Source organism: Thunnus thynnus, chromosome 5, assembly GCF_963924715.1.
Source record: "Thunnus thynnus chromosome 5, fThuThy2.1, whole genome shotgun sequence".
Lineage (NCBI taxonomy): Eukaryota > Metazoa > Chordata > Actinopteri > Scombriformes > Scombridae > Thunnus > Thunnus thynnus.
In genome coordinates, this window is record NC_089521.1 from 24,387,901 (window position 1) to 24,406,032 (window position 18,132).

An 18,132-nucleotide genomic window follows, 5' to 3' on the forward strand; every position below is an offset into this window, starting at 1 on the left:
CGCGGCTGGCAGAAGTCTGCATTCATCCAGCCAACGCAGTCAAACCTAACACCAGATTAAAAACTCCATCACACTGTGAAATACAGAGAGATTTATCTGGCGGTGATAATCAGCATTCATTGATAATCAGCTTAATCAGCATTGTGTGGACTCATTTGACAAGGGCTTGAATGTAACAGACGTTCATTTATATGTAAAAGTTCTGCACTGCAGGTTTAAAGATGAAGCAGAAAGTTCTTGAAATACTTCTTGGTATAAAAGACGACAACTTTATTTCTAATCTAAAACTACAAAAAAAGAAATAAAAAAAAAAAGATAAAATTGAACTGGATTGTCAGTAAAAGCTATGGAGGCAGCAGAGACAGCAGCTTTCTTAAATCTTTAGTTTTATCAGAGACCGCTGAAGCTGCTTTTAAAAGTTTTTCTTTCTTTCTTAACTTGACTGGATGTAAAAAGTTGATGGGATGTTTCTGAACTTGTATGGTACATTTTTAGTTGATATGCCCCCGATTCTTTAATTTATCTCCCTTCTCTGTGTTTGATTTTAGACTCACATTCCTTACATGACTTTGTCAAGTTAAAATCTGTCAAGATCCTTAAAAGCAGCTCATCTACATATTCGCTGCTCATAAGTGTTACTACAGACACTGCCATTTTTACAGCCAACTACCCTGAAGCACTGTTTCATTTCATTATTGACGCTAAAAAGAAAAGACAAAAGAGAAATCCTTTGCAGCCAGTGGGTCTGGCAGAAAGTGGAATTGGTCTGGGCGAGAATCCCTGCATTGCTTTCTCACTAATTCTCCTGGACCAAATCAACAGTAAAGACATCAATCGCCACAAACGACGCGCTTGCTCTTGAGGTGAAGAGGAATTAAACTTTGCACAAAAAAAAAAAAAAACAATCTCTGGGGAAGATTGTTGTAATAATGCATCATTTTTATTCACAAACACAAAAGTAATTCCAGCGCTTTATGACAGCAATAACATCATCTCTGCTGTGACGGTGACTGTAACCATGACCGTGACAGGAGCTTTGTTCATTTTTGAAAGCTTTTCCCTTAAACCTTATACAAAATTTACATGGACCTTCAGTTTCATCAGTCTCCATCTGTTTGACTGACAGCTGCTTTGCCTATTGAGCCTTCAGAGTGAAGTATCATGATAGGTGCCAGTGCTCTGAGGCTTTGTTGTTTATACACAGGCGAGGATGAAAAGAGCAGATATTACTATTGACAGCTGGTAAATATTTTATGGAGCTGTCCTGTGTCTTCTGACATTTCTGCTACCCTCTTCATCTTCTGAATTTGTAGTACAAAAAATTTTTTTAAGGGTTTTGTTCCAAAATGATTTACTTATCATTTAAAAAACAGACACGATTTCCTCCAGTTGGCAGGCACATTATGGTTTAGGAGCCATCCTTTAATAAATTAGGAGTCTTTGCCTATAAACATGGTCATTTTGAGGACACAGTCCTTTAGGTTGTCTAAGTTTGGGTAGCGTTTTTCTTTTAGACACTATGTACTTTTTAGTACTTTATATGTCTTTTTTTTAAACCCCCTCATTTGGCAGTCGGCCTCACAGCACGATGTGTAAATCTTTTTCTCCTCTCCTATAATTATATAACTCCATGTAGGGGCAGCTTAGCCACAACATTTAATATTTCAGATCCACAAAGTAAACACTATGTATCAATAAACAAGTCTGTACTTTTGCTCCATATCTAGTGTTAAGTCAATAAATGTTGAATAATTAGCAGAGAAGAATTGGAGTCATTTATTATCTTAACAGTAGTTCAAAATACCCTAATTAGTTTATGATAGAAAGCATTTAATGAACAGACTACAGAAAGGCTGCAGCTAGCTATTCCTTTAATTATTGATTAATCTGTCCATTATTTTTACAATTAACTGATTCAACCATTCAATTTCTAACATTAAGTTTGAAAATTGCTTGTTACAGTTTCCCGCAGCTAAAAGTGACATTTTTAAATGGCTCATTTTGTTTGTCCAACATTCCAAAATAGGGTTGGACTGATGTAAAAATTTTCAAACTGGTTTGATATTGAGCCAAATACCAGACCAGTAATACTGAATTTTACCATTCAGTGTCGCACATGACTCAACCGCTCCTGAGCAGAACATAATGAGAGCCCATGACTGAGAATGTAGCGGCACCACAGTCAGGACAACTGAGTGACACATCATGATTTTATTTCTCACAACAATCATTCAACTTCACTTTTCTTCTTGTGTTAGGGTGCTGTATGCTATGATGCTCGCCATGCTAACTAGCTGCTAGCTACTGTGCGGGCTGGTAAAATGATCTGTTGTTCCCTTTGTATCGACAGGTTGTTTTCAAAACGTAAGCTGCTCTCAGACTGTCAAAAGCTGTAAGCAGCCCGGCTGTGTTTATCTGGGTGAGATCTGCGCCATTAGCCCGGGTCGGCCTACCTCCTCTAGCTTGTCTTTGGCATCCAGCTGGGTAGCCAGCAGCAGCCGGCTCTGTCAGTGTCACAGCCCCCGTGTGAGATGCTTAGACGTCTCATAATGACAAATGCTAGTTCAATTGGTTCACATAAAATCAAACCAGTTTAAGCTTGTACATCGGAATAGATATAAAACAGAGTAAAGCAGCAAATCTTCACGATTGAAAAGCTGGAAAACCTTGATAAACGACTTAAGCAATTTATCGTTTACAAAAATTGTTGCTGAATAATCTTCTTTTGATTGACCAATTTAATTATTCTTAATATCTAATGTCTCAAGTTGGAAGACCAATCTAGACACACTGCTCAGATGGAAGAACAGTCCACCATGATGGTAAAATGAAAAAGTGACATTACAGCTGACCTGGAGCTTAGCAACATGAAGGCAGCTGCAAAAGTTTGAAGTTTGGACAGAGTGACTGTGAGAGAGCAAAGCTATTTCAGTGTGATGCCAGGACTGATTTGTCACTTCACATGCAGGAGGGGGTGACATCGATTAGACATACGACTGAATCACAGAAAACAAAACCAGAGTTGAGGTATGACTCAAAACCTGTCAGACAGCCTTTCCTTTTTCTGGCTCAGACTAGGAATAGTCATCTTGGAGGTTTTACTCCTGACTCCCATCAAAATCTCTTATAATCCATCCACAATAATTTGATCCAAAAATACTATTTCAACTTATATTCTGCAACAATGAAAGTTAATTTCTCTGTCTGTCAATATTGCATTATAATCTGACTTTATAATTCCCTCCAGATGTTAATTTTGGTATGAAAAGCTACCTCTCAGCTCAGAATAACAAGAATCCAGAGGACCATAAATGTTTGCCTGTTCAGCAGCATATTAGTGTGTTCACTAAGTTTGTTTGTTTTTGGAGGGGAAAAATGATTATCCTAATATTTCTCAGATGGCTAAGCGGTTTATGATTGAATCTTGTAATTGCTGATGTTAAGTGACACCCCATTGCTTTCAAGATGGGGTATACAGCTTTGCAACAAGCTACGCTACCTTCGAGGCAATTAGGAGGACACACTTCCCCGAATGAGGAAAAACACATGGACTCATCAGGGGATTGGCTAACAGAGAGCTGATGTGTCTGATTTTGTTTTGTAAAGACTGTCAACAGCAGCACAGAGATAAAAGAAAGAAAAGATTTGTGAGCATGAAAAGTTGTTCAGGAGGAAATATGTACAATGTACTGAATTAAGTATTATATGAATTAAAAACTGTTCTATGCCTTAAATCAGGCATGGTGCCTGAGAACTTTAACCCCTGCCAACATGTCATGATCATAGGGGTGGAGGGAGGGAGTTGAGACGGGGGGTCCTTATCAGCCTCCCCCTAGTAAAGGCCCAACAATGAACAGTAAAAAGTAAGAGCTCATTTCAGGAATTAAATGACCAAATTCATTTTTCTTCTTCCTTGCTGACCCTTTGAATTTAACCAAAGCAAATGCAAAACTACACCGAAATGTCCAAAAGTGCCATTTGATGATTGGTAGAGTCATTAGAAAGCTGCGGGATGCATGTTTCCATTAGCAACATCCATCTAAAGACCAGAGGACATGCAATGACTTGCAAGGATTTGCTCAATTCCCCATGCCTCCCCTGACCTCTATCTAGTGCGCTTAAGCAGGGCCCCTGAGAAATGCTTGACAACAACATTCACTCTCTTTATTGCCATGGGACTACACAGCATCAGCTGCAGGACACTAATTCATAGCTGGGCTACATTTTGCATAAGACCCTAAATTCATTTTAAACCACTACAGAATCAGAATCCCTTCAATGGAAGGTAACCCAGCTCAAGAGGCTTGTGTTGCAGAAGGGAAAAATATCCTAGGGAGGAAAAAAAACAAGCTTTTTCCAAAAGTCATTTCTGCACTTGGACCATTTAATACAAAGCTAAGCTGAAAGCTCTTTTTTTTTGAAGATTGAAAGTCACATCTGTATCAAATACCCTGCTGGTTTAATGGTGGACCGTGTAAGCTGATCCCCAACATTTATGAAGCCTCCTAAAAAGATTCAAAGAAATCTCCCGGAGCTTGGCTAAAAGGAGGAAAGGGCACACTAGACAAAAAAAAACAGAACTATCATCTGAATCTGTCAGAGGCGAGAGGAACATTTAACAGAAACAATAAAGGGAATTGAAGTAGATCATTTTAATTCCATCTGTAAGAAAGAACAGGTATGTTGGAGGTGATGAACGCTTCCATGCTCACAGCCGTTTGTATAATTAATGAGCCCAGCTGTGTGGAAGACAATTCAAGCAATGAGCTTGTCATGAATACAACTCCGCACCTCCAGCATGGCCAATGACAAACTCTGTGTGCTCTGCAATCCATTGAGAAGGCACACACCTCGAGGTGAAACTACCATCTTTGCCTTTTGCCTCTGCAGAAAATTACTTATGTATTTACAGTATGAAAGACATCAGTCTACTTGCTGTCTGATATATAGTCATCAGAGACATTGTGACTAAGTGCTGCCAGTGAACAATTCACGCGGCTTCCCTGCTTTGCATTCATTTATCATGACCTCATTTCCAGAGTACATTTCAAGCCGCTCAATATTTCATAAGAGTTGTAAGGAAAATGTGTAATATTTACTATCTGGCTCTGTAGGTGAGCGTTTCCATATACAAACAGCAATCCCGGAAAGAATTTCATTTCTTCTCTGTAGCAAATAAAATCTACCTTTAAGATTTTCTGATGGTTTCATGTTTATTTTCACATTTATGGTTTTGAATCACATGCAGCGCAAATGAACAGTGATTTAAAAAAACAGATTTAGGCTGGCTGTCTTGTTTGTATTTTCACTGAATGTTGGTCACAGAGGGAGGGCGGCACTAAAGATGGCATGTGGATGAATGTGCTGGATTGGAAATGACTAGCTATGAGTAGTTACAGTTATTTCCTCTCAACACACACGAAGTCCACATGCAGACACACAAACACATGCTCAGTGGATACGCTCTATCGACTGTGCACACTTCCTCCTGGCTGAACATCATACGGCCCAATCCCCACTCAACCTGCCTCAGGCCTCCCTGTCGACCCGTCCTCCTTTTGTCACAAACTGGCCCTTATACGAGCTCCCTCCTCCTGCTGCATGTGGCCACGTGTCCCGGAGCATCACCCGCCAGCCGAGACGGCACAGCTACCCACAGTGCTCCACGGGAGCACCTCTTGCTCACCCGGTCAGCCGGCGAATGTGCAGCGTCAAGATGACAAGGCCATATGTTCATTCCCTTCTTTTCTCCGCTCCGGAGAGATTCTCTATGGTTTCATCTGTGGTGTGACTGAGGGACTCTGTCACTCTGCCCGTGGCGTGTGTGTCTGTCTGTTTGATTCATGACATTCTGACACTTTATCAACATAATTGAGGAAGCTGTCAGGTTAGCCTCTGAATCACCTTTCCCAGATGTCTGTGACCTGATTGATCCACCGTTTCATGTTCATATTGACCCAAGTATGCATCACACTCAGGGGAGACACTTGGGCTCTCTGGCTGCCATGTCACATCAGGAATCAGCAGAGCAGAGAAGAAAGGCAGAGTAACAACGATACAGCATGTACATACAAACTGTGCTGCCACTTGCAAGACCAAGTCACCAGCAGCCATGTTTCCACTAACCTATTTTTATGGGCATTTTGAAGTATCAAAATAGAAATGCCAAAATTCATAAAATCCTCCTCAATTTAGCAAAAAAGTTTAATGCCTGCTTGAGGTGGATTTTGGAAAAGTTGAAAAAAAAGAATTTATGTGCAAAATGGGTGATAGAAACACATTTGTCAAATAAATAATGACGTAGCAAACGTTTAACTCACATGACTGATCAGCTGTTTCCACTCTCGGCAACTTCTGGTGTCTCCAGATAGGATGAAGCATGGCCAATACTAGCTGACATGAAGGAACAATTACAACTTGTCCAAATGAAACAAATTCCTGAAGACCTCTCTCCATTTTTCTCTCGTCAAGGTAATATAACAATTTGTTTTGTTTCCAGTTGGCAACCTCTTCTTCTTCTACTCTGTTTACTGGCAGATTATTTAAGCCTATGCCGCCATCTTCTGATGAAACTATGTCGCGTAGCTTAATTTATTTGCTTCAAAGGCACCTAATTCGCATTTTCCTTTTTGCAACATTTCGCAAAGAAGTTCTCTTAAACTTCTCTTGCGAATCTAATGGAAACACGGCTAGTGACAATTCTGTTTTGTCTTTACAGCATTAAATGTTACAAAACCACCAGTTCACACCAGTACACTGTTTACTCGTGTAAAATGTGACTTACTGTACAAACATTTCACATCAGTTTTGTTGAACAATAACTTCTCAAGTTAAACTGAATTCAACCTTGCTATTCGCCTAAAGGTGGCAATGAAATTCCACTCATTCCCAGAGTGCCCTCGAGCAAACCAATCTGCTCTCTGACTGCATAATTAACCAGAACCTGGTCTATCAACAAAACATTAATATGCAAATGCAGTACAGAAGCAACTAATTTTTCAATTGATTGATAAGTCTGTAAAATGTCAGAAAATCATGAAAAATTCAGATTCAGAGTCACTGAGCACAAGGTTACATCTTTAAGTTGCTTGATTTGTCAACTAACTGTCCTAAACCCGGAGATGATCAATTTCCACTGATATATAAGAGAGAAAAGCAGTAAATTTTCACATATGAGAAACTGGGCGCAGAAAAATTTGGCATTTTTGCTTGATAACACTTTAACAACTAATTGATTATAAAAATTGTTGTCAATAAATAAAAGTTTTTTGGTGATCAACTAATTGATTAACTAATCTTTCAACATTAAAATATTATATCTCATAGTTTAGGGTAAATCTGCATTGCATTAGTGGCAGTAGAGTTGATATTGACATTGCATTGTTTTTCTATTTCATCATGCTTCCACAGACCAAATACTTTTAGCACATCACAGTTTTAGATGATGCATGTGTGACATGCAGCATGAATGCACTTTTCATTTTTTCTCCTCGTGTGCACAAGCCATGCAGTCCTCTCTCCAGACAATATATCGGTTAATTTTGCATATACATGCAAATTGCAGCAGTATATGTGTATGACTGCTTGGCTGACCTGGTTGTTTGTATATTTGTACTGTGTTTATCCGAAATTAAATTGCAGCACATTCCTTGTCAGTGGAATAACCTCTGGACAGGCAGTTCTTTGGGTGTTAGGAGAGAGGAGATGTGATTTGCTTTCACCTAGGCTAAAAAAAAAAAAGGCATAAAACGCAAGGGTGATTTCACTCATGAGGGAAGTTGAGCGCAGAACTAACAGGAAGTCTTTTCCCTCAAGAGGAAACCAAGTGTTGTGGCTTCTGTCGAGGAGGAATGCGTGTAAAGGAGACAGACAGTGAGATAAACAGGAGCTCATACAGTATAGAGGATCCCCCTTCCAGTACATACACAAGCTCTCTCTCCCTCCCTCCCTCCCTCTCTCACTTTCTCTCTCACTCGCCCACTTACTCAGTATCATTTAATCTCTCTCTCCCTCCCTCTCTCTCTCTCTCTCTCTGCCTCTCACACACACACACTCTCTCAGTCGCTGTGCTCTGACGGATGGGGATACACTGCCAAGGAGGACTTAGGGGCGAGAAGAGTGTGTTTCTTTTCTTCTCTGGTGTGTTTTCTTTCTCTTCCGCCTGGCTTCCCTCATGAGCTGTTAATTCCAGCCCTGGTCCCAAGGATGAGGAGGATCTATTTGTGAGGAGGACGCGACAAAGGAAGAGGGAACGAGGAGCAACAGGGTGGTAAATTCAGAGAGCAGGAGTGAGCGAGAAGATCTTTGCTTTTCATCCAGGCTCGGAACAAGGTTAGTGAGGAAAGCTGGTTATCGTAAAACAAACACTGCCTGCTGTTATTGCTTTACTGTTCTTTACTTTGTTATCTCTAACAAGACATTTTATATTCATGTGCTTTCCATCCCTCAGTGTCTATTAAGGCTTAAATTAAATATCCTCACAGAGCAGTTTTCTTGATTTCTACACAGTTTTTTTCCCCCTCAAATTAAGTCTCTTAGTTACATTTTAGAGTCTCTGGGTTGGTTACTGAAGTTTCACTCTCGGTTAACGCTACAGTGTAATTTCCCAAAGGTACAGTATGAGTCTCAGGTGGAGTCTCCTTTGGTAAGGTAGCAGCGAGTGAGCTGCAGGAAAAGGCGAGGACAGCTCGCTCTCATCGGTGCTCCTCAGCCATCACTTCACACAGGAGGCAATTAAGTAGGATTGGCAGCCGACGGTGCCGGTAACTTGGAAACAGGCGTGAGGGAGACGCATGGTGGCACATGATAGGATTTAGTGGAGAGAGGAACTGAGGAGGAAGGAGATTCCCTTTGTTCATTCACACAAAAGCCTGCTCCTCTGTGAAAAATCCTCCTCTCGTCTGTGTGTGAAAACTGGCCCGCGGGCAGCAGTTGTGAGCTTTTATGATTCTGCATGACAGTGAACATTGTTTGAGTCTGGGTGAACTATACTTGCATGTGCATAGAAAGTGTGTGTGTGGCTGCATGTGTCTTTGTACGTGCACATGGATGATACAGAGTCTCTCTAGAGTCTATTGAAGTCTATTGAGCCCCCATGTTTAATTACTACAAAGTGTGAAATTATTCACACTTTGAATTACTAGTCAAACAAAAGGAGAATAAGATATGTTATAGAAAACATCATGGCCCCTTTAAATATTGTGATTTATTGATGAACCATTGTTCAATTTTCTGTAATGAATGGATGAACAGTTGTATTATTTACGCAATAAACAAGCTCCCTGAGGACTCTGCCTTTGTTCAGGCTTTATTTATTTACACTATGCAATTGAAAATTCTCATTGAAACCAATAAAAAAAACAGTCTGCTCACTTTTTGTCACAACGCTGTCTAGTAGGCATTTTTCAGCGTGGATAAGATATGTGAGCATAGACGCTGAGGTTGGCCTCTGGCTCCTGGCAACAAAGGCCTCTGACGCAGGCTTGAGCCAGCTTATGAACGGTTAACTTTTTAAATTATTCTCTGTTAGGTGGAGACCAATTTGATGAAATATGTATTAAAGAAGAAGACAGGAGAGTATTGTGTTTTAAGTGTAAACACAGGTGGAGGCACATAGGGTAATTATTCTGGACTGTGTGTTTTGACACAAAAGGAGAGACATTGCATAAGCCTGAGCTCTACCGTCCATTAATTTCAGTGACGGTGCAGTGTTTGTCTACATTCAGCAGGTTGTCTTTATACAAAAACCCCTCAAGTAAAGAATTTGCTTTTAAAAAGGATCAGAATGGTGCAGTGACCGTCCTGCCTTTGTGTTTAGTCTGGACTTTTATGTTAGTGGACGTATGTTTTTGTCATATAATCACAGTCACCTCCATGGGAGTGACTGATCATTGAGTGAGGTCAGGAGAGTAGGGTCTGGTCATCAGTCATCAGGAGAGGACCGTTTCCCGTGTGGCCTTGTCTCAGGTACATACACAGCTACAGTAATGTGCCTGTGTATTGGGCAGTTATATTGAGTCCATCAGTGGCTCGCTGACTTTCCCTACTAGGAGGAATCATTGACATTGAGAATGTTAATGTCCGCTTGGTGCACACATTATGTTGCACATACTCTATGCACACTCACATTCCCCCAGGCATATAAGCACACAAACACATGCATCTCTGAATGTGTCCACACACACACTAGGGGTGTGAATCACAGATGAACTCATGACACTATCACGATATTCTTCCCACAACAACAATATATCACAACAAAGGCAATTCTGCAATACACAATATATCACAAAGAAATAATCTACGATATATCACGATATCTGTAACTGAAGAAAAAAGAAAAAAATATTTCAAAGAGCAGGAAATAGATAATGTACAACGTTTATTAACAGTACATTAGATTCACACACAAAGGAGTTTTTGGTGCCTGAATTTCAAATTAGGGTTGCAAATTTCATGCATTTTCCTAAACCAGTAGTTGAACACATTAATCAATAATCGATTAATTATTAATAATTAATAAAAAAAAAACTCTTCTCAACGCAGCTAGTAATTGTACCTCTTGAGGGGATGCAATAGCCTAGTTCATTGTAGTTGAGTAGTTCATGAAATCCCTCAACGTCCACCACGTTTACAGGCATCATGTCCTTTTCCACCATAAAGCAAAGCCTCTGACTTATTGTCTCTGCACGCACATCACTACAGCCTCTTCTAGCTAACACAGTTTGTTGGGAGGATGGCGTTCCACTTTCGACTTGCACTGCAAGTACCAGGTGCTGACTTTTCAGGTGGTACAACATTGATGGTGTACTGGAGCTGTATTTTAAGACAGTGTTGCAATATTTACATTGAGCATTGTCCTCTTTTACATTGCAATACTTCCACGCTGTACTACGTTTTGCCCTCTTCATCTTGCCTCATGATTTCTGTTTCTGATCGTTTCTCCTTTTGTTGTGTCAGTAGTTTTCCTGAACTGCAAAAGTGATTTACGCCCTCTTGTGGTATAAGAGTTAACATACAGTATGTGAGCTCCGCAGAAATTGTACACAAAACATGCAAAGTCTTGGTTAATTGGTTAAATTCTTAACGGCAATCAATCTATTAATGATTAATCATTAACATCCCTATTTCAAACATAAAAGTCAGAGGCGCAGAGCTGAAATGAATACAACTGTGGTTATCATCATCTCACAGATGGTGGTTCTTCTCACGGTCCAGATGTGGCAAAAACTCTCAGCTATACTGAGCAGCATTTCTGTGTTCGACTATCAACACAGCACACCTAATCCAGCCATATATCCAGACATATCAGGGTGCAGACAGCGAAGGTTATTTAGGAGAGCGTTTCAGACTTGATCTTCAGTCATGGTCAGATTGAAGTGTGTCTCAAGTTCATCACACACTGACAGAGGACAATTTTTGACTGGAAATTGAACAGTTTGTCAGACCAGCTATGTTACTCTGCATCCCCAAATCTCTTTAATGTAAAACACTTACAGAAAACTAATTAGCTAATAAACTAACGAGACTTAACATCCCATTAAATCTGTATGAGCTATAAGGAAACACTAAAACCCAATGGAACCTCTTTATCACACACATACAAATACGTTACAGTTTCACTAAGTATTTCATAATCTGCTGTTTATTTTAACTCAGTAACTTTCTTACAGAAACCTTTTCTGTTCGCCTCCAGCACAGTGAAATCTAAAACTGATATGAAAATCCCTCATTTACAAAGAAAAAGAAAAAGACCAAACAATAGATTTCTATTCAAAGTGTACAGCACAGACACACAGAGGGAAAAACTCAACACAGATCAGCATTATTGCAGTGGATACTGGCTCTAAGTGAATGACCCTGTCATACCTCTCAATGGCCACAAGGGGCAGACGGGATAACCGCGAGGAAAGGAATGAATACATCAATTCATATGAGAATGAGTCTGGATTCATGAGGTGCTTCAAGTCCAAATACATACAGCGCTAAGACAGTTTTCACAGTGGGTTTATCTGTTTGAGTCAGAGCCCCTGAGGTACTTTTGTGTAATGCTTCTCTTATCAAAGTACAACTGTAAAACACATTTGCACCTGTTTGACATTCATAGAGAAAATTGAGAACACTCTAGAGGTGGACGGGGCCACAGGAGCCCTGCTGAAACATCCACAACCACCTGAACAGGCCACAAAGAATTTTAAAAAGTTGCTCTCTTTTCCACTACCCTTGTATGAAAAAAAAAATCACCAAGGCAACAGATGATCATTTCCACTGTCAATTTATCAGTTGATTATTTTCCCATCACAATTTTGACACAAAAGGAGAGACAGTGCATAAGCCTGAGCTCTACTGTCCATTAATTTCAGTGACGGTGCAGTGTTTGTCTACATTCAGCAGGTTGTTTTTATACCAAAACCTCTAAAGTAAAGAATTTGCTTTTGAAAAGGATCAGAATGGTGCAGTGACCGTCCTCACTTTGTGTTTAGTCTGGACTTTTACATGTTAGTTGACGTATGTTTTTGTCATATAATCACAGTCACTTCCATGGGAGTGACTGAACATTGAGTGAGGTCAGGAGAGTAGGGTCTGGTCATCAATCATCAGGAGAGGACTGTTTCCTGTGTCGCCTTGTCTCAGGTACATACACAGCTACATTAACGTGCCTGTGTATTAGGCAGCTCTGGTGAGTCCGTCAGTGGTTCATTGACTTTCCCTACAAGGAGGAGTCATTGACATTGAGAATGTTAATGTCCGCTTGGTGCACACATTATGATGCACATACTCCATGCACACTCACCTTCCCCCAGGCATATAAACACACAAACACATGCATCCAGGAATATGTCCACACACACACAAAGGCAGAATAACACATACAGCAAGCCTGTAGTACACACACACACACACACACACACACACACACCAGGGGAGGCGGAGCAGGGAGAGGCATCGTGACCGGTGGCTTGGCAGAAGCCCTCAAGGTGAAAATTTTGAGTGAGGAGCATTTCAAATTCAGAACAGAAGATCAAACTGGTGTCGAAACTGCAGAGTAGCTGGCGGCACCAGATGCAGACAGTCTTTTGGCAGAGGAAGAGTTTTTGGTGCCTGAATTCCAACAAACATAAAAGTCAGAGGTGCAGAGCTGAAATTAATACAACTGTGGTTATCATCATCTCACGGATGGTGGTTCTTATCACGGTCCAGATGAGGCAAAAACTCTCAGCTATACTGAGCAGCATTTTTTTGTTGACTATCATCACAGCACACGTAATCCAGCCAAATATCCAGACATATCAGAGTGCAGACAGCAAAGGTTATTTAGGAGAGCGTTTCAGACTGATCTTCAGTCATGGTCAGATTGAAGTGTGTCTCAAGTTCATCACACACTGACAGAAGACAATTTTTGACTGGAAATTGAATAGTTTGTCAGACCAGCTATGTTACTCTGCATCCCCAAATCTCTTTAATGTAAAACACTTACAGAAAACTAATTAGCTAATAAACTAACGAGACTTAACATCCCATTAAATCTGTATGAGCTATAAGGAAACACTAAAACCCAATGGAACCTCTTTATCACACACATGCAAATACATTATAGTTTCACTAAGCATTTCATAATCCGCTGTTATTTTTAACATGGTAAAATAAAAACCTTTTCTGTTCGCCTCCAGCACAGTGAAATCTAAAACTGATATGAAAATCCCTCATTTACAAAGAAAAAGAAAAAGTTCAAACAAAAGATCTCTGTTCCAAGTGTACAGCACAGACACACAGAGGGAAAAACTCCATACAACAAAGTTGGGTCAGTTTCTGGTTTTGCTGGTCTAGTCTGGTGTATGAGCTTAAACCAGTTTGATTTTATGCAAACCGACTGAGCCAATATTTGTCATTATGAGATATTCTGGAGAATTAAAAAGTAGCCTACATCAGCAACCTGTGCCGACGGCACTAAATCCAATTTGTATTGCATTAGTAATAAACAACATGACAACGTGATAAACATAATATTGTTTGTTTATAAATGGAGCCACTAGTGTCTGAAAAAAAAAAAGAGATTGACAGGCTGTGTGCAATTTAGGTGGGTGGAGGGAAGATGATGCGCATGGTGCACGGTGTGTTGTTTACTAGAAAGTTCATGTGTTTTTTGGGGTGACGAGATGAGACATGGAAGAGTTAGTGTCAAAGAAAATGAAAACTGCGCCAATATGACAACATTTTGGATTTGAAGCTGATGAAAGAAGTGAGCCGAAAAACATAGAGGAGGCAACATGTAAACACTGCATGAAAACATCATGCCGACATTGCTGCGCAGATGGGCCCCACAGCAAAAGAGGGACAGTCTTTAGTTGTCCTGATTGTGGTGCGACTACATTCTCATTCATGAACTCTCATTATGTTCCACTCAGGAGCAGCTGAGTCATGTGCAACACCTAGTGGTAAAATTCGATTCCAATTCGATTACCAGGTATTTGGCTTAATATCAAACCGGTTAGAAAGATTTGACATCGGCCCAACCCTACCACACAGGTCAGCATTATTGCAGTGGATACCGGCTCAAAGTGAATGACGCTGCCATGCTTCTAAATGTCCACAAGGGGAAGACGGGAAAACCACAAGGAAAAGAACGAATAAATCAATTCATTTGAGAATGAGTCTGGATTTATGCAGGTGCTTCAATTCAAATACATACAGTGCTAAGAAAGTTTTCACAGTAGGTTGATCTGTTTGAGTCAGATGCCCTGAGGTACTTTTGTGTAATTCTTCTCTTATCAAAGTACAACTGTAAAACACTTTTGCACCTGTTTGACATTCATAAAGAAAATTGAGAACACTCTAAAGATGGACGGGGCCACACGAGTCCCGCTGAAACATCCACAACCACCTGTACAGGCCATAAAGAGAAAGTAGCTCTCTTTTCCACTATCCTTGTATGAAAACAGTAAAAGTACCGAGTATGGTAGGGACCTTTTCCCACCACTTAATTAAATGCATAGTTGCAAGATAAAAATTCTAATTTAATGATTTAGGTAAGCTTTTTAAATTGCAAACATTATTTTGATGAATTGTGTTGATATAATAATGTTGGTAACTTAATGAAATTGGCTTGGTTACTTAATTTCACCTTGAGTGCAGCATTTCAAGTACTGTCACCCATCCACTTAACATGCCTAACAAAATCAGACAGTCCAGACTGTGTATTACAGGCTGAACAAATATGACAGATGGATACAGTGGACATTTTCAAGGTGAGTATCATTTCATTTACAAACAAATTCTACTAAAGCAATGTCTTTGAGCATGCTCTCAATTGCGATATGACCAATAGTGGACTCGAGCACAGAAGTAATGCTACACCTGTCCTCCCAAGAACAACAACACAAAGGTCGCGAATTTGGTCGCCAAAAACGACCTATAGTTACATTACGAGTGACAGCGGCCATCTAGCAGCTACAGTAATTATGACCGGGGAAGTGACGCAGTTCAGATGACGTCAGTGTAAGATGACCTCCTTATTGGGAGGAAGCGGGTTGGGAGGATGGATAGATTACAGCTAGATAGTTAGATGGCAAAAAATGGACTTAGCTACAGGCAACCACTGTTCACTTCCCGTTTCCGACTGCAAGTGTCATGTTTTCAACCGCGAGTCGTGGTGTCATGTGGTGTTTACTGTTGCCATGATGACAGAGGTTGCCTAACTTTAAGGAAGCACTAATCATGTTTCAGGTGATCATTTTAACCCAAACCATGATCTTTCTCTAACCCTAACCAAGTGGTTTTTGTGCCTAACCCTAACCAGACCTTAATTAGTCACATTTAGCAGTGAAATCTGGCCATCATACCCTTAGTTTAGCATAGCAGCGGATTAGAATGATAAAGTTTTATTTGTGAATTGCTCAGCCAGAGAGGGCTTTTCATTTGTGCAGTAGGAAAAGTATGTTTCAATTTATTCATATAACCATTAACTATGTTGGGCAATCTAAATTCACCCACAGACACATTTTAAAAAATCTATTGTTATTCACATAGATAGCCTTGTAGTTCCCTATAGGGAAATTGCTGTCGGCCAAACTTGGACTATGGATCGTTCTGTGCGAGGGATGCAATGGTGCAGTGCGAGTTTTTTTTCTTTTTTTTTCTCAATCTGTTGTTCATTCCTCCAGTGTTGCTTTTGTGTCTACCTGCAGCAAGAGATGTTATTTTTTCCTGGTCTTAAAGGCAGCATTACATTCTTCCTTAAAATGTCAAGATGTGTAAAATATTGTTAATCCAAGCAATCTAAAAAGTCAGCAGTAATCATCCAATTCATTATCTCAAACACGCTAACCTATCTTTTTATTTGTTTTACAAGGACATGGAAGAGTTAGAGGCAGGTCTTGACAGGCAAGTGAAGAAAATTGTCATCATCTGTTATTGGTCTACCCCAGGATCTGACCACAAGACAGCAACAAAATCCTGGAGGGAAGGGATATCCCAAGCTGCTGTACTTTGCTGATGGGCATTATATATGCACTGAATCTGAGCTATCCCAAGGAACTTAAATGTACTTTTAAAGTGTTTCAGAAGCTGTGACTTGAACTTGATGGACTAAAAGCCAGTGAAAAAGTAATGAGTCTGTGAACAGTATTTTCTGAAGATCCCATTTGTTTCACAGCACCATCATATTTTATTTAGATTATGTTGTTTTGTATTTTGAAGTCCGCTGAAGAGGCTACAAAACTGATACTGTAACAGAAAAGGAGACAGAAGACACCATTTGAAATTGTTTTGTCAACTGTCTAAACAAACTTTGTTGCATATACAGAACACTCATAGCAACTTGACAGAGATTTTATAACCTTGATCTAAAAGGTCTTTACTATATTGTGGAAAAAAACGTTGCAGTAGCTTAAGAAGATTGATTGAAGATTGATTAAAAATACCTTTGATTGTAGAGGAGAAGCTAATTCCTCTAACTCAGTGTAATTTGTTGTTTCAACATAATTTCATCAGAAGTTGTCATTACTCAAAAAGCTTGATGCAAACTGTATAGTTAATTTTTTGTTGTTGTTGTTGAGCCAAAACATTAGTTTTTTGGGTGTACTGATTACTGATTGATTTTTGAGTCCAGGCTAATTGTAACACAGTTCAACTCCAACTAACCTCACACATCTTGGTTCAGGTGGACTTGAGTACAGTTTCTTGATTTGGTCAAGGGTTTGAAAAAAGGTTTTATATTACATAATTTCTCTGTGAATAACTCCCAGATTTGGAATAAACTGCCAGTTTGAACACTTGCTAAGATGCCGAAATATTTCTTGTATTGTTGGTGATTGTAGGGTTGTATGCTCTTTGGATCATTGTCCTCTAGTGAGGACAGCACTGAATCCCATTTGTTTGCACATCTGACCAGAACAAAGGTTTTATCTTTCTGTCTGAGCACATCACATCCCCTCAGTCCCCCTAAAATAACACCAAACAGTTCCCAACTGAGAGTACAACTGATTAATAACACCAACAGCAGCGATGCCAGCCAAATAATTACATTCTCCAACCCAAAATAAACAGCAGCATGGAATCACTCAGAATTGTCTTGTTTTCTGATCTGTGGTGCAGAAAACTCTGCATTCATTTGGTTTATCTGGTCTGTCATCATGACATCTCTCTCCGTAGGGTTCACACCGAGTTCCCCACCCCAGGGCAACATATCTGTTTGTATGTGTGAGCCAACGAGCGAGCGAGTGAGAAAGAGAGAGAGGCTGACAGAAGCAGGTTTCTTGATGAAGCATTGACGTTGCCTTTGATGCTGGTTTCCCTTCCGTATCAGATTCCACCCAACAGATGATAATCTAGCAGCGGCATGTAGAGCAAATCGCATACACACACACACACACACACACACACACACACACACACACACACTCACCGTCTCTACTCATCAGCTGTATCCACCCACTCTCCCTCCATGTGGCCCCCGTGTACTTCAGTGCTGTAACCATTAGATGCCAGGGGCAGAAAGCCAGCTAGCACTTTGTCCCATTATACTGTCAACGCTAATATCGGTGGTCTGCTCCACGTGGTAATGCTACGCATCCTGACCCTTAACGGTGTACTGCAACACTCAACAAAGTGAAAAAACAAACACGGCGGTGCGTT

At 40.2% G+C, this 18,132-nt stretch overlaps 1 protein-coding gene and 1 long non-coding RNA gene across 9 annotated transcripts in view; one reads left to right on the forward strand and one right to left on the reverse strand.

Annotated features, from left to right (window-relative positions):
• Nucleotides 1-18,132, forward strand: part of shisal1b (shisa like 1b) — a 107,472-nt gene that overhangs the window by 54,132 nt on the left and 35,208 nt on the right. For 4 of the 5 annotated variants that reach the window (XM_067590303.1, XM_067590308.1, XM_067590305.1 and 1 more), the window contains one exon: nucleotides 8,062-8,331. The exons of the other annotated variant lie outside the window; for it this stretch is intronic. The gene's annotated coding sequence lies outside the window, so the exon portion shown is untranslated. The remainder of the gene's footprint in view (nucleotides 1-8,061; nucleotides 8,332-18,132) is intronic. 5 annotated transcript variants of the gene reach the window in all.
• LOC137183331 (uncharacterized) overlaps nucleotides 1-18,132 on the reverse strand; it is a 108,544-nt gene that overhangs the window by 50,384 nt on the left and 40,028 nt on the right. The window contains exon 1 of one of the 4 annotated variants that reach the window (XR_010928446.1): nucleotides 6,321-7,716. The exons of the other annotated variants lie outside the window; for them this stretch is intronic. This is a non-coding gene — a long non-coding RNA (uncharacterized lncRNA). Of the gene's footprint in view, nucleotides 1-6,320; nucleotides 7,717-18,132 lie in introns of those variants that run through there. 4 annotated transcript variants of the gene reach the window in all.